Source organism: Podarcis pityusensis (assembly GCF_964106645.2).
Source record: "Podarcis pityusensis genome assembly, chromosome: 4".
Classification (NCBI taxonomy): Eukaryota; Metazoa; Chordata; class Lepidosauria; order Squamata; family Lacertidae; genus Podarcis; species Podarcis pityusensis.
This window is the reverse complement of record NC_138027.1, coordinates 102384423-102407410: the sequence shown is the minus strand read 5'-3', so window position 1 is coordinate 102407410 and position 22988 is coordinate 102384423. Positions and strand designations below refer to the sequence as shown.

The 22988-nt window shown below is 43.1% G+C and overlaps 1 long non-coding RNA gene across 1 annotated transcript; it reads right to left on the bottom strand.

The window, feature by feature from the left end:
- Nucleotides 1-7837: 7837 nt before the first annotated feature.
- LOC308475982 lies at nt 7838-12633 on the bottom strand. The gene is made up of 2 exons (XR_013985608.1): nt 12487-12633; nt 7838-7997 (listed from the first exon to the last, which is right to left on the bottom strand). It is a non-coding gene; the product is annotated as an uncharacterized lncRNA (long non-coding RNA).
- Between the last annotated feature and the right edge of the window lie 10355 nt (nt 12634-22988).

Genomic DNA, 22988 nt, shown 5'->3' with positions numbered 1-22988 from the left:
AATCTGTCTCCCTCTTGTTCCAAAATTTCCCAATATTTCAGCCATTTGGCCTGTGACTGACAGTGAATCTTGAAGGTCTCTAACAGAGACTTGCCCCAGCTATGCTACCCAAGATGATTTTTTCAACTGGAGATGTCAGGGATTGAACCTGCAACCTTCCACGTACAAAGCATGTGCCTCACTACTGTGCTGCAGCGTGCTTTTTTAAAATGGCTCTGAAAGCCTCTTCAAGTGTGGCTGTCTCCCAAACTGACCTCTATCTGTATGTGTTCCTTTGACCCTCACCAGGGCTTTTGACTGAGTAATTTTCATGCAGTTTTCTCTAAGCTCTTCATTCCTGATGCTGGCTTTTTGTTGTCTTTAATTTTTAAACATGCTCTTCTCGGTAGTTGCTTGTTATGTTTTATTTACCTGTTTGTTTGCATTCAAGGGCAGCGTACACACAGCATTGCTAAACTAGACCCCTCAGTGTTTGTACAGCACTAACCGAGCACACAGCATGTGCCCACACATGCACTGCAAACACTGTTGGGATGAAATGAAAAGGGGCTGAGGTTTTCCTTGCAGGTCCTATATGTGTTTAGCAGCCATTTCCATGCTTCTTCTTATGGAAGAACATTGCAAAACAATTATTCAGAGTGATTTCAGTTTGACATCTCCAGTTCTGCCAGTGGGCAGCTGTTCTTTGGGATGTGGTGACCATCAGCACCCTTTGGGGTGAAGACTGCACACTTCATTCATGCTCAGCAAGGCTCAGCATATAGTACAGTGCACATAGCTAGTCTGCATCTGAGCATAACACACAGAACTAGCCTGCAAACAGCATATTAAAGCATAAATTGCACAGTAAGTCTGCATAAAGCCTGATCAGCTTAGTCTGGTTACCATTTGCAGCTATTCATGCGTGTTAGTACAGCAAGAAGTGTAAAGACTAATAGGGTAAAGCTAAGCACTTCAGCTGGAGTGTCCTCATTCCACCTCATGGGATGCCAGGCAAAGCTGGTCTGCGGGAAGCCCACTGCCTAGACTTGGCCTCTAGAAAGCGCAAGGCATGAAACAGCACATTTACCCTTATCCTTGGCTATTAAGCTTAATTAAGCCATAAGGCAAGACCCCACTGCTTACATCCCTCAGTTGTTCAGACTCTTGCAAAGCAATGGACCACAGGGTCCCTCTCAGCCAGGGTGCAGCAGTTCTGTCAGCGCTAGGTCTTGCATCTCAGTTTCTCAACTGGGTGTCAGGGTCTGAGCTGGGCAGAGCCCCTCTAGCTCTCTGACTCTCTCTTATATGTTGTTGTTGTTGTTTAGTCGTTTGGTCATGTCTGACTCTTCATGACCCCATGGACCAGAGCACGCCAGGCACTCCTGTCTTCCACTGCCTCCTGCAGCTTGGTCAAACTCATGCTGGTAGCTTTGAGAACACTGTCCAACCATCTCGTCCTCTGTCATCCCCTTCTCCTTGTGCCCTCCATCTTTCCCAACATCAATTCTTCAGTGATCAGCCTTCTCTATGGTCCAGCTTTCACTTCCATACATCACTACTGGGAAAACCATAGCTTTAACGATACGGACCTTTGTTGGCAAGGTGATGTCTCTGCTTTTTAAGATGCTGTCTAGGTTTGTCATTGCTTTTCTCCCAAGAAGCAGGCGTCTTTTAATTTCGTGGCTGCTGTCACCATCTGCAGTGATCATGGAGCCCAAGAAAGTAAAATCTCTCACTGCCTCCATTTCTTCCCCTTCTATTTGCAAGGAGGTGATGGGACCAGTGGCCATTAGTTTTTTTGATGTTGAGCTTCAGACCATATTTTGTGCTCTTCTCTTTCACGCTCATTAAAAGGTTTTTTAATTCCTCCTCACTTTCTGTCTTCAAGGTTGTGTCATCTGCATATCTGAGGTTGTTGATATTTCTTCCGGCAATCTTTATTCCAGTTTGGGATACATCCAGTCCAGCCTTTCGCATGTTGAATTCTGCATATAAGTTAAATAAGCAGGGAGACAATATACAGCCTCGTCGTACTCCTTTTCCAATTTTGAACCAATCAGTTGTTCCATATCCAGTTCTAACTGTAGCTTCTTGTCCCACATAGAGATTTCTCAGGAGACAGATGAGGTGATCAGGCACTCCCATTTCTTTAAGAACTTGCCATAGTTTGCTGTAGTCGACACAGTCAAAGGCTTTTGCATAGTCAATGAAGCAGAAATAGATGTTTTTCTGGAATTCTTTAGCCTTCTCCATAATCCAGTGCATGTTTGCAATTTGGTCTCTGGTTCCTCTGCCCCTTCGAAATCCAGCTTGCACTTCTGGGAGTTCTCGGTCCACATACTGCTTAAGCCTGCCTTGTAGAATTTTAAGCACAACCTTGCTAGCATGTGAAATGAGTGCAATTGTGCGGTAGTTGGAGCATTCTTTGGCGCTGTCCTTCTTTGGGATTGGGATGTAGACTGATCTTCTCCAATCCTCTGGCCACTGCTGAGTTTTCCAAACTTGCTGGCATATTGACAGCATCATCGTTTAAAATTTTAAATAGTTCAGTTGGAATATCATCACTTCCACTGGCCTTGTTATTAGCAATGCTTTCTAAGGCCCATTTGACTTCACTCTCCAGGATGTCTGGCTCAGGGACAGCAGCCACACTACGAGACATCCATATCTTTCTGGTATAATTCCTCTGTGTATTCTTGCCACCTCTTCTTGATGTCTTTTGCTTCTGTTAAGTCCTTACCACTTTTGTCCTTTATTATGGTAATCTTTGTACAAAATGTTCCTTTCATATCTCCAGTTTTCTTGAACAGATCTCTGGTTTTTCCCATTCTATTGTTTCCCTCTATTTCTTTGCATTGCTCGTTTAAGAAGGCCCTCTTGTCTCTCCTTGCTATGTTTCGAAAATCTGCATTCAGTTTCCTGTATCTTTCACTATCTCCCTTGCATTTTGCTTGCCTTCTCTCCCCCGCTATTTGTAAGGCCTTGTTGGACAGCCACTTTGCTTTCTTGCATTTCCTTATCATTGGGATGGTTTTTGTTGCTGCCTCCTGTATAATGTTACAAGCTTCCATCCATAGTTCTTCAGGCACTCTGTCTACCAACTCTAAATCCTTAAACCTGTTCCTCACTTCCACTGTGTATTCATAAGGGATTTGATTTAGATTGTATCTTACTGGCCCAGTGGTTTTTCCTACTTTCTTCAGTTTAAGCTTGAATTTTGCTATAAGAAGCTGATGATCTGAGCCACAGTCAGCTCCAGGTCTTGTTTTTGCTGACTGTGTAGAGCTTCTCCATCTTTGGCTGCAGAGAATATAATCAATCTGATTTCGATGCTTTCCATCTGGTGATGTCCATGTGTAGAGTCGTCTCTTGTGTTGTTGGAAAAGAGTGCTTGGGATGACCAGCTTGTTCTCTTGGCAGAACTCTATTAGCCTTTGCCCTGATTCGTTTTGAACTCCAAGGCCAAACTTGCCAGTTGTTCCTTTTATCTCTTGACTCCCAACTTTAGCATTCCAATCCCCTATAATGAGAAGAGCATCCTTCTTTGGTGTCATTTCTATAAGGTGTTGTAAGTCTTCATAGAATTGGTCAATTTCAGTTTCTTCAGCACCAGTAGTTGGTGCATAAAATTGGATTACTGTGATGTTAAAAGGTCTGCCTTGGATTCGTATCGAGATCATTCTGTCATTTTTGAGATTGCATCCCAGTACAGCTTTTGCCACTCTTTTGTTGACTATGAGGGCCACTCCATTTCTTTTATGGGATTCTTGCCCACAGTAGTAGATGTGATGGTCATCCAAACTGAATTCGCCCATTCCTGTCCATTTTAGTTCACTGATGCCCAGGATGTCAATATTTATTCTTGCCATCTCATTTTTGACCACATCCAACTTCATGGTTCTTACATTCCAGGTTCCTATGCAATATTTTTCTTTACAGCATTGGATTTTCCTTTCGCTTCCAGGCATATCCACAACTGAGCGTCCTTTCGGCTTTGGCCCAGCTGCTTCATCAGTTCTGAATCTACTTGTACTTGTCCTCTGCTCTTCCTCAGTAGCATGTTGGACGCCTTCCGACCTGAGGGGCTCATCTTCCAGCATCATAACTTTTATATGCCTGTTGTCTTTGTCCATGGAGTTTTCTTGGCAGGGATACTGGAGTGGCTTGCTGGTTCCTGCTCCAGATGGATCACATTTGGTCAAAACTCTCCACTATGACCTGTCCATCTTGGGTGGCCCTGCACGGCATAGCTCATAGCTTCTCTGAGTTATTCAAGCCCCTTCAGCACGGCAAGGCAGTGATCCATGAAGGAGCCCTCTCATATAGTGTTGCATTATGCTGACAAGGCTAATTGGTGTATTACTCACATCCACCTGGGCTATACACTGGCTAAAACATCCATTCCTTCAGAGAAGCGAATTCTACTGTAGATGTTCTCAAGGCTTCAAACTAAAAGCAACAGTATGTGTCAAGCCCTTGGCTGAGCTGTGAAAAATAACCAGTTGGCTTGTTTATCCCTTAACCACTTGGGACCAGTTTCCCTACGCGATCACCTTACCCCACCTGTGCTCACTTGATTGCTTCTATAGGAGGAACTGGCACTGCTGCAAGTGCCACATAAGACCCATTGTGCATTTGTAACAACTCGGTCACGTAGTGTGGATGCGCCTACCCTTTGGAACTTCTTGCCTCTTGATACCAGGCAGGCACCTTTTCGATGCCTGCTGAAAGCATTCTTGTTTAGACAAGCCTGTCCAGATGTTTGGAAAGTTGAGATAATTTTAATCTGTTTTAGTATGGTTGTGAATTTTCCTTGATTTTACTGTTTTACATTTTGTAAACTGCTTTGAGGATTCTTACAATCAAGCAGTGTATAAATTTTATAAAATAAAATAAAATAAAATAAAATAAAATAAATATTTTCAGCCTCAGACTCTCCCAGTTAGTATTTTATTTCTCATACTTTACCAGCCATGTGACTTCTAATGTTTTCTACTGAACAACTGCTGAATACATACTGCAGATTCATATTAACTCCTACAAGCATGGATTTCATTATAAAGCACTGCTAAGTCTAGGCCTGCTCAGGCTTTATCCTGAGGCATCGAAAGAAATATGAATGATACATGATACAATTGTCTTCTGTGATGTGACGCTGTACCTGCAATTGGCTTGGGAAACATTTTGCTAGGAACTGACAGCAAGAAAGTTCTGGGGATGGCAGAATTGCCGCACATTTTGCCTAATCTTGGCACTCAGCAACCCTCTAACAAGTTCTGTGAGGCTGCTGCTCTTGCCTTGGGCTTCATCTCTCTTCATATCAGATGCTTGCTAAAATTCTGCGTTCCTCAGGCACTAGTCCCTTAGACCAAAGAATTCATTTGTTTCCATACACCTTCCTCCATTATCTTTGGCACCTTTGTCTTTGAAACTCATTGTCTACGTTTATTCCTGCAATCCAGTTCGTTCATTCGTTCTATCATCTATCTATCTATCATCTATCTATCATCTATCTATCTATCTATCTATCTATCTATCTATCTATCATCTATCTATCTTCACTTGCCTTTTCTAATCAACTTGGGTATTTTAGCATGGGCATCTCTTCTTGCATTGCCTACCCTTTTGTGTTTCTGGGTGCTTCAAAGTTGACCACTAGCATCATTAGCATCATCACCACCACAATCATCATTGCTGATATCATTGTTATCAACAAAATCATTTTTTTAAAAATGTGTGGCAGTGGTAGCATACTCTCATGACAATCTCTGCAAGTGGCCAATTTGTGGATAGTTCACTTTTGAATTTGGCTGAATATGTGTAGCAAAACTGAAGCTGAAGCTGTATCTGCAGAAATGTTTGGGACCGGAAGTCCGACCAAAATAAGAGCAACTAAATTGCAGGCACAGATCTGGAAAACAGTGAATAACCATTGCAAAGCCTGGGGTGGCATGGGGTGGGACAGGGCACCCTAGGAACCCACAGCACTTTAATAACCAACATATTTATTATGGAATAGGTATACATGTGACATAGCAAGCTTTGAATCTGGATCAGATGAGAAAGTTGGTATGGATAGAGATGGGAGGCTACCCAGTTTCAGACAGGTCCAAAACAGAATAACGCAGAGGACAGCTGTAAGTCTGCTCCAACCCTATACAGATGCATTTAGGATTCTGAGCAGATGGTGCCCCCGCTCTCTCTGTACCCTATTCGTGACAACTTGGTTTATGATGGCATGGCTGCAACTATGCCAATGTTGTTGTGCTGATTTCCAGTTTCTCCAAGTGTCAGAATTTTTTTGTGCTGTTTCTGCAAGGTCAGTTTCCTTGCCGTGTGATACAGTACGTGAGATTTATGGTGTGTGTGTGATATCAGTTTATTTACATAACTTCACAGACAGTAGAAAGGTGCTTAGACTGGTTGTTGTAAATTCTGTCAGTAAACTCTTCAAGTGCAACAACATAACCGTGAAGTTCCCAAGGCCAGATCTTGCCAGCCAGCTACAGACCATGGATGCTTGTGTCCTCTCAGGCTGCAATGAGCTGCAAACAGCTTCCTTTGGCCTCCACCCAAACAGGTGGGGTGTGTTTAGTAGCTACTAGCAACCAGTCATCAAGAGCTCATAAACACAGCTCTTTACACTGGGCGTGAGAAGAAATGCTATTGTGAACAGCTACTTTCCAAAGAGAGAAAACTGTTTCCAACCCTCTCTGAGTCCAAGTGTAATAGCATGAAATTTGCAAATGAATTTGAAATTGACAACTTCATCTTTGACTCTCCCTTTTAATTCTGGATTTATGTGTGCTCTATCCAGTATGTGACACATCTACTGCTGTCTCTTGTGTTACTTGACATTTTGGGCTCGCTTTATAAAGAACACTCTCCTTCCTTCTTTCTGTTCTCTGTGTGGATTGGACCTGAAGATATGTTAACTTAAGGAGGTTCACGGAAGGAGAGGTTCCCAGCTCTCCCCACCACTGTGCCCCCCAAAAGCCTCTTGGCAAATAGGAGGGGTCCCCACTTACTGGATGGGGCACAGGAGGCTTCTGAGAGGGGGCAAAAACAACCCAAAGGTGGAAGTCAATCTAATTTGGGGCAATTCTGCCCCCTCAATCACCTCCTGTGCTCCATCACCCCCACATTCCCAGGAAGGAATTCTGCACCCTGGAGAGGTTATGAAGGGTGCTGGGAAAAGAGGAGGTGGGAAGGTTTTCTTCCCCAACCTTCCCTAACTAACTTGGGATCCAAGATGTGTGTGAGAGAGATAGAGCTATAGTCCACAATTTTTAAGCAGGCATGGGACTCTTGGTTACTTATAGTCTGTTTTATCAATATAACAAGCACTTTCTTTGCAACCAAGCTCTCTTCTTCATCAGGCACACTTTGATGGGACAGAAGAGTACTGTACAGTATATCATGAATCACAGTAGTGATCTGCAGAACTGTCTTCTGCTTTGAGGCATCCTTTAATTCAAGGCTCATGATGCTAAACTTTTTTTCCACTGTCAAAGTACTCTACCTGTGTTAATTTAAAAGGTAATTTTAAAATCCTAGCCTTTATTCAATCTTTATTCAAGAGTTTGAAAAAAGAGAACATTTTGCTCTAAACATACATGTCCTTGGTAGATAGCACAGGCAGGAAAATAAATGGATTTGAAGAAATAAAGCTGAAAGAGGATCATTAGGAAGCCAGCAAGCTGTTGAAAGAACAGCCAGACACTGTCATAAAGATTTGAAATGCTGCAGTGTCTGCTCTTTATGTCGAGGCTCATTCAGAAAGGTCATTGCACGTAGGATGGAGGGTTATTCTTTATGATCTAAAGTAATTTAAAATAGTGTAAACAAATAAATCTAGAGGAAGGAAGAAGTGTTTATTAGCTTTCAGTGACTCCATGAGGCTCCCCTTAAATTATTGGAGTGTGCTGGATGGCATAAGGTGATGGAGAAGATTTGTACCCGATAACCATCTGTACAGTATCTGAGGCTCCTCTTTGCAGATCGCAGCTATGCCACTTAAAGATAAAAACATGGCTCTAAAACCAACAACTTAAGCTATATATAAACAGCTTCTAATTATATTGGGCACATCATGCTGTGGTGCTCAGACTGCTCTGTTGGCACAACTGCCAGGCGTTGGAAAGGGATTTGTGCCACTGCGGTACTTCAGGGAGCAGAATGACAGCAGTAAAAGATGCCGGAACCACAAGCGGGAAGCAATCATGAAACGAGAGGATCACACACACACGTTGAGTGACACATGCGGAAGTGCTCTGGCCAAGCTTCTGCTTGGCTTTAATAATGCAACATCCATCTTATTCCTGCAACTCCTGGGGTTTTTCATTGCGAAACACAGATCATAAATAGCAGGGGTAGCGATGTATCGTAAAAGGACAATTAATCTTTCAAATAAAAGCAGTAGGGTACATTCCAAACGCCCTGCAGCTAGTCTCTGTTTGCTCGCGAGCAACTTTTATGTACTGACACTTGTTAAATGTTTTAAAAGCAGGTTAAGCTCCTTGGTCCTTAGGCGCTAAGATTTATACTTCCTAATAGTTTTATTTGAACAGCCTGTAATATGTGGGTGCCTGGTATACAGCATCTTCGTATTCCCAGTGGTCTCTTCTTCCTGACTTGGACATCGGTTAAACTACTCAAAATGGGCATTTATTTTAGAGCCTTCCAAAGCCTGGATGATTGACTAGATTCTCTGGTATGAGCACAAAAACAAAGCAGATCTGAGAGGTATTTAGGGAAACTTGCATGCGGCTCTTTCATACTTGTGTGTATGGTGGTGGCTGCAGAGGTGCCAGTTAAAGGCAGGTCTGGTGAAAGCATAGCCTGAGGTGCATATGCTGTTCTTTCTTTCTTAGCCTGCAGTGATATGCGGAGTGGTGTCAAAGAATCAGCTCCATACCCCTGTGTTTCAGACCCCATTTGACTACTACTCCAAAGCACCTATATTTCTGCTGGTTCCTTAGTTATACATGCTGGGTGCAAAGGGGCAATACAAACCTTTGTTCACCCCCTCTATTGTCAGTGGCACAGAAATCAGGTCCCAACTGTGCCCTGTGCCATTGCTTGACAGCAGTGAGAGTGAGAGTGAGAGTGAGAGTGAGAGTGCATGGTTCTGTTTGCACTTGCCTTACCATTGAGGTGGCCAAGGTGTCTTTGTGAGTGTATTTGCTTTCAGGCTATGAAAACATCTCTCTGGTGGTCTGCACTCTGCAACCTTCCTCCATTAATACATTATTCCCCTTTTGCAGAATCCAACAAATCTTGTTTTATTTTGCAAAATTCCACAATTTTCACAATCAATGGATCATTTTCTTTTTTCCAGTATCCTCATTGGCTCTGTCACATAAAATAATAAATTCTATTTGTCCTTTGAGACAACATCTTTCAAATAAAAAATATTATGAATTATGTGTTGTGTGAATTAATACTTTTTTTGGTCAGCTATCATCTGTCGATGAACTGAGGGACAAAGAAAGTGGTCTCTCTATCCTTTCTTTGTCCACTGTGTGTAATTTAAAAATCTCTCTCATTTCCCTTCCACCATCCTGTCTAAACTAAAAACAGTGCTGGCTTTTCTGTGTACAAAAAAGTACCTGAATCCCACCATTATTTTGATTGTCCTTTTCTGCATCTTTTTGAATGATGTGATACCACTTTCTTTCTTTCTTTCTTTCTTTCTTTCTTTCTTTTTTTGAGCTTGAGAGACCAACACTTCAAATCATAAGACTAAATATGGAGGCTACTGCTTATTTAACTCTCTCACTAAAAGCAAAAAATGTTGTTAGAACCCACCTAAATCATCCCAGGTAGGATCATATATATTGGGGAAATTATTATCATAGCCATGGAGCCACCACAGAAAAGGCCCTGCCACCCTGAGCTCATTTTCTTTGTGCATACAAGCAAGGCCTATGTAGCTGATCTCAAACCCCTAGCAGGTTCATAGAGGCATAGAAAGCCCTTTAAGTACAGTATTATTGTGTCTTACGCAGGGGTTCTCTTGCAAGAGTTCCTCAAAAATGCATATACTCAAACACTTGGAACCGAACCCCTGTGTGAGCATCCTCGGGCTTCCAGAACATCTGGAGCATCAGCTCCAAAAGCTCCAGGATGCTCTCATGAGATCGTGTGGGGCTGCCTAAGTTCCCACAAGATCTCAAGGGGAGCAACAGATTCCTAGCGAGGGGAGAGACCTTTGTTTGGGAAGCAAAGTTCTTTTATGCTGGGAAAATCTGGTGCATAAAAGACCCTCTCCTCAAGTTGGTTCCGCATTTAACTTGCAGGATTTTAACCAGCCAGACTTCAACTGTATACTGTTGAAATCAGGTAAGTTAAATGTGCACAAGACACGATTGTACTGTAATGGCATTACAATACTAGTCTCAATCCACTTCCTTAACTATTTGCCTACATAGGCTTGTATGGGAGCAAGGATCACATTGATAACAATGCAAATGGATAAAGAAGAGTGTATTGAGGTGAATTGGGGAGGGCTTGAACTGACCATGCATCCAGGGTGGGCAGAAGGTAGCAGATCAGGATCTCCTGGTAGATCTCCGAGTGATTTGCAGTAAGTTGATAAGAGTTTCTGATTCCCAATGGTTTAGCAATTTACATTTGTTATATTTTGAAAAATTCAATGAAAACCCAGTGAAAAGCAACAACAGTTACAACAATGACTTTTCCTGCCTAAATTACGCCGCTGATGTGAAGGATATTCAGGGTTGGAGTTTTGTATGAAATGATAGTGAACCCAGTGCATTTCTGATATTGAACACAAATGTTTAGGTTCAGCCTGTGCTCAAAGGCACCTTGTTCTATCTATATGTTTTTTGTACCAGGCTCATTGGTTCTAGTAAAAAAACACAAAAAACCCTAGAAAGAAAGTAAATCTATCAATCCTGAAATTTGCAGTACAGTGTATAATGAGGGTTCCTGTGTATCATACTAACCAACAATCAGACCCACAAATAACAAATTATACTTGTAAAGTGCTCTAATAAACATATAGAAAAGGAAAACACACAATAATATAAATAGGACAAGTAAGCACCAATACTATGGAACAGGTACCAGGGTGGCTCTGTGGTCTAAACCACTGAGCCTAGGGCTTGCCGATCAGAAGGTCGGCGGTTCGAATCCTCGCGACGGGGTGAGCTCCCATTGCTCAGTCCCTGCTCCTGCCAACCTAGCAGTTTGAAAGCACAAAGTGCAAGTAGATAAATAGGTACCGCTCCGGCGTTTCCGTGCGCTGCTCTGGTTCGCCAGAAACGGCTTAGTCATGCTGGCCACATGACCCAGAAGCTGTACGCCGGCTCCCTCGCCCAATAAAGTGAGATGAGCGCTGCAACCCCAGAGTCGGCCACGACTGGACCTAATGGTCAAGGGTCCCTTTACCTTTACCTCTACCTTTACTATGGAAAAACAAGTTACAGATTCATTTTCATTATTAAGCTTCTTTTTTTAAAAAAGTATGCCCCAGTTTGCCCTAAGTCACGGGGAAAGTATTCTAAACAACATTTTTGTATTGTCCTGGGAAGAAAGAATGGATGACAAATTCAAAAATGGATGACAAATTCAAAAATCCAGTTTGTGTCTCAGAAAAAATCCTGCCAATAATAAGAAAACTGCACAGCAAAACAGATATCTTATCAGCAGGGCTGGATTTAGGTTTGATGAAGCCCTAAGCTACTGAAGGTAATGGGGCCCTTTATATGTCCAGCTGTCCTTTGGCAACAACAAATTGTCACTGTTTTTTGTGTTGAATATATGCGAGGTGGTAATTTATGGACCTAATAGGTAACTAAAGCCATTTACCACTCTTGCTGTATGTAGGTTTTATTTTATTTGTTTTTTATCTTATATTTTGGAAATGTGCATCCAGGTTTCTTTTCCTTTAATTTTTTTGGGGGGCCCCAAGAAAGTGGGGCCCAAAGCTATAGCTTGTTTAGCTTATACGTAAATCTGGCACTGCTTATCAGTCACTGAGACACAAGAAGTTGTTTGAAAACATTCCTCAAAAAAGTTGGTTTAGAATACCTTCCAAGACTAATTGAGACATTGCTGAAATGGTTAAAATGGATCTCACACAGGTTTTTCAGTAGTACTATTGCTCTCTGTCCTTTTTGCATTGTATTTGCCTTGCCTGCTTGTTTGTTAGAATGCATTACAAGTATATTTTTTATATTTGTGAGTCTTCTTGTTGATTGCATCTGCAGCCCCAAGTCTGGCCCCTCTTGGCTTGGAGTAGCAGGAGGCAGAGCCAATTGGAAGGGGGGCAAATAAATGAGAGAGATTCAGGAAATTTTTGGACAAATGCTGGGTGGGTAGAAGAATGTGGACAATGGTAGGAAGGGTGAAGCTTAAAGTTTGACATTCCTACCTTTTGCAGATAACTTGGCTTTACAAATGTTAACTTGTGTATTGGGTGGGTACCTGAAAGCAATTATTCTCCCCATTTACAACTGAAAAGAGAAGTCCCCTTACCTTTACCTGGCTCCGTGGCATTGTGGGCTGGCACTGCCTCTCCCACCATGATCTAATGCTGCCTCTAGTTTCTGGGGCAGCCCAGCTGGCCTGGAGGCGTAACACTCACCTAGCCAGCTGGGAAGTGGATCCAAGCCTGCCTGCCGATTGGCTGAAAAGAGAAGTATAATTCTATGTATGGAAAAAGTTCAGTACTAAAGATGCAAAACTCTCGTATTTGACTCTGCCAACAGTGTGTGTTGTATTGAAACCTTTTTTTTATTACATTGCATCTCTTTTGTGTGATTTTATTGTTAAACATCTGCGCAGAAACAATCTAGAATTTCACATGTGCCGGAGGTTTATTTTACTTGAAATGCAAATCCTTTCTGACGACACTGGAAAGAGAGTATAAAGGATTTTCACTGTAAAAAACCTAAGCGCATACCTTGAAATGAGGACAATGCAGCCAGAAAAGAACAGCTCTTAAAAGCAATAAACCTGGCTGCATGCAAATGCTTTACTAAAAATAAATGAGAAAATGAAAACTTCTGCTGTGTAAGCAACTTTCTTTTAAAATATCTCCTTAACGTTTTGCATGGCATAGAATTGTAGAATTATAGAGTAGGAAGGGACCTCAAGGGTCATCTAATCCACCCCCTGCAATGCTGGAATCTTAGCTAAAGCATCCGTGACAAATGGCCACCCAACCTCTGCTGTGGTCTAAACCACTGAGCCTCTTGGGTTTGCCAGTCAGAAGGTCAGTGGCTCAAATCCACACGGCAGGGTGAGCTCCCTCTCATTGCTGGGTCCCAGCTTCTGCTATTCTAGCAGTTCAAAATCAAATATGAGCAAGTATGTAGATAAATAGGTACCACTGCAGTGGGAAGGTAAACAGTGTTTTCATGCACTCTGGCTTCTGTCACAGTGTTCGTTGCACCAGAAGCAGTTTAATCATGCTGGCCACACGACCCGGAAAGCTGTCTGTGGACAAACACCGGCTCTCTCGGCCTGAAGCGAGATGAACACTGCACCCCATAGTCACCTTTGACTGGACTCAACCGTCCAGGGGTCCTTTATCTTTACCTTTTTTTTTACCTGCCAGGGTTGAACAGCTCTTACTGTCAGAAAGTTCTTCCTGATGTTTAGTCAGAATCTGCTTGTAACTTGAAGCCTTTGGTTCAAGCCTTACGCTCCAGAGCAGGAGAAAGCAAGCTTGCTCCATCTTCCAACTGATGACCCTTGACATATTTGATAGGGTTGCCATATTTCAGGAATCTGTAGGACCCCAGCATCACCCACCTGCCCGCTGTCCCTCAGTGGCAGCTGTGCAGCCAGGCTGGGAGGTCGGGTGGGTACAGTGTGAGCCTGCGTGGCCATACGTGTGCCACATCATTGGCTGGCAGAGGCAGAGAGGCAGGCCAGTGATGGAAGATGGGGGTGGCAGGTGGGGTGTGACTGGAGCAGCCAAAGCTCCTCACTTTGATTGCCACCACCTCCCCTATCTTTGCTCCAGGAAGGGCTTGTGGGGGGAGGCGGTGGCAGCAGAGCAACTGGGCGCCTGGGCGCCTGGGGGGTGGGCAAGCAGAGCCCAGCGCAACAACAGTTGAGCCCGAGGAGGTGGCGGTGGCGACTGAGCGAAGCCGGGTGACTTGTGTGAGCAGTGTGCACTGGGCGGGCCTCTCGACGGTCCGCCAATCCCAGGCACGCAGGAGGGTGGAACTGACTGGCTGCCTCAGCGCTTTACTTGCTCGCAGCAGAAGAGCTGCGGCACTCCGAAAGGCTCTTCTCTGCTTGGCAGCGGCTATCAGCTCTTCCCAATCCCCGGACTCCAAATCTCGGCCCCAGACTCTTGGCCTGGTGCCCCTGAGAGCCTGGCGCCTGGGTGCCCCACACCCCTAGCACCTATGGGTAAGATGGCCCTGGGGCTAGCACACCTTCCCTCTGCTTCTCTGTTCCTGTGGTACTCAGGGAAGATGGTCAGAGTCGAGGCAGCAGGGCTGGGTGCAGCTGGGGCTAGGGCACAGGCCCTGGGGACCCCGGAGCTGGAGAAACAGAGGTAGAGATAGTGTCAGGGCTAGGGGATGAGTCATTGGACAGTGAAGCAGAGCATGAGGTGTGGTGCCCTCCCCTCCCTCCCTCCCTCATGGCCGTCCCAGAGGCTTTGCTGGCCATGAGGAAAAGGAGGCACCGGCGCCACTATTGCCCCAGCCTCGAAGGCGCGGCCCGGGCACAGCTTGTCTCTCAGGAGGAGCCTGTTGTGTGGGCACCTGGCTGTGCCCTATCAAGAATGTGTGCCTGGGGCCACAGCCCCCCTGCCCCCCCATGCTACACCTCTGTGTGGTGGTGGGGATGCACTTTTCAGGCAGTGACAACATTAATCAAGTTTACGGTAAGGATCCATTCAAATATCCCATTCTTTACATGGAAGTACATTTATTGTACATGATAGTGCTCCCATTTTCTGTGTTTGCTCATTAGCTTTGCGCCCCAAGTGAAAAGCTTGCATAACAAACAGAAGACACTGTTGTAGAAAAATCCTGCTGCAAGACTGGACCCAAAATGTTCCTCTTCCCATCCCCACTCCTGTTCTCTATATGAAATAATTTAAACCAAGGGAATTCTGATGAAGAGTTCTGTTCTGTTCTTTAAAAATATGCATTACAGGCAAGCAGCCCAACTTCCCACTCCATCACTTTCTGAGTTTATGATAGAATTCAAAGTATTAATAGCCTGGCTTACGTATTTATGTATTTAGAAATGGCAGAGAGTGGGATGAGTTTTCCCCCTTTGTGATGTATTATGTAGGAGCATTAGCTGCATGTTGAATATATATATATCTATAGTTATAGCTATAGATGATATAGATACAGACTAAAATGGAAAATTAAAAGCATGCTATATTTGGAGTTAATGTATGAAAAGGATAATCTTCTGTAGTTCATGTGTCTGCAAGCCTTTATGCACACTTTCAGCTCATGATATGCTTTGCTCATGACAGCATAAGAGATACTGGCACGCTGAGCAGCTGTTATACCTTTTTCTGGTTATAACTGGGGAACCCCATGTCCCTAGAGGGAGGGAGATGTGCAGGAGTTCTTAAGAAGCAGCCAGAAGCAGGAATGGTGTCTGCATGCCTGCAAGTTTCTCTGTCTCTCTTGGCTTCGAACACCAGACATCAAAGACCCCTCTCCAGAGCTTCATGGCCTTAAATCTAATGGAAGCTGTCTTTGTTAGTGCAGAGTGAAAAAGATACAATACTGTGATCACGGAAAGGTGATCTGATGAGAGAAAACATTTGCCTCTTGATGTTCTGGGAAGGCTTTTTATGACTCCTCTTTTCTGCCCTACCAGGCAGAGGCGGAGCTAGCTATGATATCGATACTTCCTTGATCTGCTTGCTACCCTTGCCATAAATAATTTGAGGGAGAAGTGTCCAGCTATCAGAACTTGGATATGGACCTCCAATTTGAGGCTCACTTCTTGGAAGTTGCCAGTTTGCTATTCCTTCTGCTCATCTGCTGCTATAAAAGCCAGGATGCCTGTGTTTTGTGCCATGCAGAGTTCCATGGAGACAAAAAGGGTCAAGGTGGGTGGGGGGATATGTCCCAGGACACATTAGGTCATATTCCAGGCTACAGTCCTCTGAGATGAACCAAGGTTCTGGGGCCACAAGGGGCTATCTTCTCATACCACCTTTTGTTCTGAACTTGCAACCACTAAAGCAGATTAGTTTAGAATGCCCTGGCTCTTAGCCGAGGGGTGTGTGAACTTGTCTTTTCTCCCCAACTTCAGCTTGGGGTTAGATTCCCTGGTCATATATGTTTTGACAAGCATAATGCAGATTGGTGAAGTCTTCCTGCACATAAACTTAAGATGTTCATCTTCTATAAATTGAATGTACTTGGGTGACAGTCATAACAATGTCAGCGTCTTGCAGTTTGTTATTATTAAGTAGGATAGGCAGAATACTATGAGTGAACAGCTGTTCAGCACAGGCTTTCAAACTCAGGTGACTCACAGGTATCACTGTTGTGTGGTGTTATACCAGAAATTAACTTTCCCTTGACTGGTTCTTCATTTAAAGCCAACCAATTCATTTGTCCTGTCACAGCAGAGCAGCTGCTGTCAGTTGTTCTGTTCCATTCATAGTCTCTCTGTGCTGCTTGTTATGTGGCTTCTGAGAACATGAGAGCAGATCAGAGGAGACTGGTTCAGGGCTTCCATTCATTCACAAGAGAGGATGCTCTTGTTTTCACATACGTTTAACAAAAGGTCATGCTTTAATTCCCCCCGCCCCCAAAGAGCACATTGACTGTCCAGAGGCATTAAAGTCCGGGGAGGAGAATTTGCCAAACAGAGACAGAAGGATTCCCTTAGCAGCAGGAGGAGTCTGAGAGCTAGGACGTTAGTTGTGAGGGGGAGGGGTGGGCAAAAGCTCAAGCTTTGAGGGAGTACATTCCATGGTCACCATGTTTTTCTCTTTGCTAATAATAAAAGTACTGAAAAGAAGCTCTCTGCGTGTCTGGGTTCACTCAGCAATTAGCCAAGTGAGCTGTCTGAAGTCTTCCTCGTGACAACTAGGAGGGGATGGTTGCAACTAATCCAGAATGTGGCAGCTAGACTGGTGACTGGGAGTGGCCACCAAGACCATATAACACTGGTCCTGAAAGACCTACATTAGCTCCCAGTATGTTTACGAGCACAATTCAAAGTGTTAGTGCTGACCTTTAAAGCCCTAAACGGCCTCAGCCCAGTATACCTGAAGGAGCGTCTCCACCCCCATCGTTCTGCCCGGACACTGAGGTCCAGTGCTGAGGGCCTTCTGGTGGTTCCCTCAGTGCAAGAAGTGAGGTTACAGGGAACCAGGCAGAGGGCCTTCTTGATAGTGGCACCCTCCCGTCAGATGTCAAGGAAATAAACAACTATCTGACTTTTATAAGACATCTGAAGGCAGCCCTGTTTAGGGGAGTTTTTAATGTTTGAAGTTTTATTCTGTTTTTAATGTTCTGTTGAAAGCCGCCCAGAGTGGCTGGGGAAACCCAGCCAGATGGGCAGGGTAGAAATAATAAATTATTATTATTATTAGTAGTAGTAGTAGTAGTAGTAGTAGTAAGACGGGATAAATGATTTTTATAACAGTGGTGTGCAACCAGTGGATCCAGAGTATGAGATGTTGGCACCCTACTGCATGGTACATCACATAGGCATCTCTCTCATAATGTACCTGCCTTCCATGCCTTGGGGTCCTTTTGCCAAACTGAGATGGGGAGGTGGTGGAGAGTGAGTGGCAGGTGGCTGAGATGTGCAGCCTGATCATGTGCCATTAGGCCTCCTGCTCCTGTAACTTTGTGTCACAGGTTGGCTGCCCATGAATTGCAGATGCCCTCCTTAACCATATATGCAGCCAAGTCAACTCAGAAACTCAAATAAAGACGACTTGGAACTTGCATTGAGCTTTGATGGAGGGCTTTCTGTTTTCTCTAACTAGGACTACTCATGCCAGGAGAAATGAAGCTTCTTGAAGTAATAGCAACCTAAGGATGCCAACAGACAAATGGACCATGACTATTGCATTGCACGCTGCAACACATTAAAAAACTCATTGACATATAGAGTGACATATAGGGTTTTTAGAACAGCACTCTGAAACTATAGAATGCAAAAGATATGTACCACACATACACACATCTAGAGGAATAATGCTATCTCTATTTCAGTTGTCCTTTTTATAGGCTTGCAAATAGTACTTATTGGAATATTAATTTAATCAAAGTACATTTATTTCTGCCAGAATTTTCAAGCATGCTGTCTCAATACACTTTAGATGTTGAAGTGAGATTGTTTTCTTTTTTCTTTTTGCATAAGCAACATAGGAAAAAGTGTTGCTGAAAAATTCACCAGCAATTTTATTGACACTGGGATGTAGCTTTTAGATTAAAGTAACACAATGGGCCTTTTGTATTCTATATGTCATGAAGCATGAAGGAGCAAAAGAATGCAGATGTTGGATGCAGAGTGCATTAGGGAATTGATGACACTTCCTTTCCCATGCAGGTTGAATTCAATAGAACTATACAAAATGTAGGGTTGCTGCTTTTCAAAGTATACCACAAACAGCTTCTGTTCAAGCAGGGCTGCAGTCGCATGGCAGTTTTATTCTGTTTGCCCGACATTTCCTGAACTGTTCATTCACACAGCATAAAAGCCATTTCCAGGAATCTAGTGCAAGTTTAGTGCTCATTTCCATGTTAATTGCACCCGAAATTAATTTTTACCCAGAACATTGTTGGGGGCAAAGTGATGAAATTTGGGGTGGTATACCAGCATGCATCTGCAGAAAGGTTGGGGGAGTTGTGACATTGTCTAATAACGTTCTTTTGCTGTGTCACACCATGCCAAATTTAGTGTGATGTGGTGCTATATTGGTCAAAAAGCTACAGCACCACAGTGCACCAGATACTGCAGTGTGAAAAGAACATTAGAAAACTGGACAAAAGCACTGCTTAATGCAACTGCGGAGTGTAAGTTGTTACAGAGGTGAATGATTTTATCTTTGGGTAGCACTTGGGGCTTTGAGCCCCACAGGATATATCAAACATCCAGAAAAATAATGCAACTAGGTATGCCAACTTTTTATTTTCTCCTGGTACCTCTGTGCTCACAGTTGCGCTTTAGAGCTATCTGGGAAAGATCAACAGGCTTCTTGGTGGCGCAGGCACAAGCAAAGCTCTTAGAAGAGCAGGCTGATGGTCGCTCTTGTGGTTTTGTTTACACACCCTCCAACATTTCTCCGGTGAAAATAGGGACGTCCTAAGGAAAAGCTGGACATTCTGGAATCAAATCAGAAACCAGGATGGCTTATGAAAATTCAGGACTGTCCCTGGGAAATAGGGACATTGGAGCGTCTGTGTTTATGATTTTAACTTACATTTTTAACAAATTGCATATTGTCTTAAGTTGTGATGTCTTATGAAGCCTGCGCTGGAACCATTCAGTGAAAGATGGGTGATAAGTATGAAAAACGAAGGAAGGAAGGAAGGAAGGAAGGAAGGAAGGAAGGAAGGAAGGAAGGAAGACTTCCTTTTTCTTAGAGAAGTGTCCAAGGGAGCAGAGAGGAATTTCTAGCTCTAACCCTGTTACCCAGAAGGATTAGTACTGGGTCAAGAAGACATAGATGACTGTAGAATTCAGTTTTCATTAACAAAGGTTCATTGATGACTTCTTCAGGTGTGAATTAGTGGGGATTTAATATTGCCTATCCATGAGCAGCTGGGGTCATGCTTCATCTGAGAACAATTACTAACATGTATTCAGGATAGGGTTCAGAAAGGAGTAGAACAGTACCTTGATTTGACAGGACTTATTGCTCTAAAAGGAGATAAAATTCTACTTTTTTGGGTGTGCAACCTTTTCCAATAAACAAGACTCTCGGAGGTGCTTAGTTTTTAGTGTCACTGACTGACACCATCAGAGATTTGGCTTTCACTGAGCAGTCCTTGTGTTCTTGCTGTGTGTTTTTAAAATTATGTTATGAGGATCTGCTTGAGTGTGTTTAGTTCCATGGCCAAATTGATGTATTTTATTTCTTTGTTCCAATTTCACAGCCCATATATTTTAGGTCATTATTCCTAACTTTCAGTATTATGGTACTTTGAAAATTAACAGACAGTATAACATCTAACAAATTATTACCCAGAGAATATTCTAAATTATTGGTTCTATGAAGGAGAGGGAACCAGCTTTTCCCCAGTTTAATACTTTCAAAATGTACTTAAGACAAGACTTCTGGGCCCTCTCTGCATTTTAATTCTTGGGATTTGGAACCTGTTCTGATTCTGATGGCAGGGCATTCTAACTGAATGGGACCCTACGACAGGTAATCTCTAGTGCCATTAAAACAGTGGTTCTTGAACTTTTTTCTCTGGGCCACACTTTAAGAATAAAAATTTGCTTAAAGGTAAAGGTAAAGGTACCCCTGCCCGTACGGGCCAGTTTTGCCAGACTCTATAGTGCTCATCTCACTCTATAGGCCGGGAGCCAGCGCTGTCCGCAGACACTTCCGGGTCACGTGGCCAGCGTGACAAGCTACATCTGGTGAGCCATCTACTTGCACCCGGGGGTGCTTTCGAACTGCTAGGTTGGCAGGCGCTGGGACCGAACGACGGGAGCTCACCCCGCCACAGGGATTCGAACCGCCGACCATGCGATCGGCAAGTCCTAGGTGCTGAGGTTTTACCCACAGCGCCACCCGCGTCAAAAATTTGCTTGCACCACACCAAATTTTTTATTGCTAAGAAATACATTGGAAAACAGAAAGAAACTTGATTTATAACAGAACACAGCTACTTTATAATATTATCATGGGACAGAAAATATAAAACAATGCAAAAATAATTTAGAATAGAAAATGAATCATTCCCCTACTACAGTTATAAAAGAGCCTCTTACATATTTACCTTAAGTATGTATACAAATTCAATGAAAGTTGTGAGCTTGCTTTTGCCATGTAATCTCAATCATATTAGGTCTAATTTGAGACAAACAAACTCTAATCTCATCAATACAAAGAAGCCTTTCTCTTTTCTGATCTTCCATATTTGTCAGAGTTGAAAATCCCTGTTCACAACAATATGTCATGGAACACTGTAGAAGAATAGCCAATGCTCTTGAAGAGAGGTGTGGAAACGGTTGTATAGCCAAACAAACAAACAAACAAACAAACAAACAATTGATGCTATACCATCCTACAATGAAATGTTTAAATATTTCTTTTATTGTCCTTGAATCTTTCCACCACACTTGCCACACTCCCCTGCCACACCGGTGTGGCGTGTCACACCCTTTGAGAACTACTGCATTAAGGCATTTATTAATATCTTGAAACTGATTCCTTAAATCATGGGAGGAATGCTACAATTCATAATCTCATTCCTTCTCACAATAATTTCTATTTGATTTATTATAGTTGGAGTTGTACTTTTATCTGTTGCTGTATAACACACCTTGATTGAGTTTTTCTCATAAAGGTGGCCTATAATTTTTGTAACTAACAAAGATAAATAACGCCAATATGTTAGCTCTACATATGAGCTGAATAATTACCATGAAATGGACACCCGGTGTTTTGACTCACTCAGCTGCAACACCTTGAATGATGAGCTTACTTGCTTATGCTTTGATGAAAGTCCAGCAAGTTATAGGACATATGCACTGACAGATTGGATTTTACTGGGTCTGCATAATGGAAATGATGGGCATGTCAAATTACATCTAAGTGCCGTTCTCACACCTGTATCTCACTAAGCATATGTCAGGCAAAACCATGAATTAAACAGGAATGCTGCAAAAAACAACGAGTTATTTCACAAGTCTCTGTCATGTTGCTGATTTTTTTAAAAAAATAAATCAAAAGTTACATTTTAGACAAAAGCAAAATCTGCAACAGAAAACCCTAGACCAATTTGCACTCAGCTTGAATAAAATGATTTGGTTTTTAAAAACATTTGAGAACTGTAAGAAAGTTACAAATTTTGGCACAATAGCAAAATAGTGCTAAAATACCTTCTAACAGATATTGTGCTATATTTATTTATTTTTGTATTGGATAATCTGGATGCTGTCTGTTTTTTCTTTTTCTTTTATATGTTGTATCACATGGTTAAATTCTGTGCTGCATCATAGTTGTTGGGGATTTTGCTGTTGCATATGTGTTGTTGTTTAACCTTTAAGAAGATGAGCAACAAAAAGAAAAGAAAAGAATAAAGTAACACATTTTGAAATCTGAGCCAAATCCAGAACAGTCTCAGTAGGGATGCTCATTCATCACAGTCAACAAGGGGAAGAGGAGGATGAAATGGTGGGAGGGTGGGACTGCCTCTCCTCTTCCCTTCTGATGAGAGGAGAGCATCAATGAAATCCAGGGAAGGTGTCAGCTAACCATTGAGGGTGGGGCAGCCTGAGTGCGCACCTACACACTCAACCTTCTCACAAGGCACAGGACTCTTGTGAGCAAGTTCTCCTTACCTTGCCTTTAAAGGTTGGGTGAGCTTCTGTACTGTTCTGACTTCCTTGCACTGATCCTGGACTCCTTAAACTTGGACAGCTGTTTCTAGCCCAGGTAATATTCCCTTTCCCATCAAGTAGCCTGAGTGCTCCAGTTTCAGTGACTCACTACCTGCTGCTGAGCCCGACCATTACTCTGCCTCAATAAAGACCTCTTCCTTAACCCTCAAGTAAGAAGCTCCCTGGTTGTGCTCTGAATGGGAGCCAGGACAATGACAGCCACAGATAAGTACTGACCACTAGTGGCCAGTTGACTTAAGAAATAAATAATGCTAATCTCTGTAACATTGCTTCTCCTGTCTTGTCATGAGCTGGCTTTAACACGAAGACCCCGGCTTGTATTTAGTCAGCGTTCCCCATTACATCTGAAGTAGGCTACTCTGGCTTAGTATCAATTAACAAACTGTGAAAATAAACCAGGGTCACCAACTTCTCCAGCAGTACAGTGGTACCCCGCA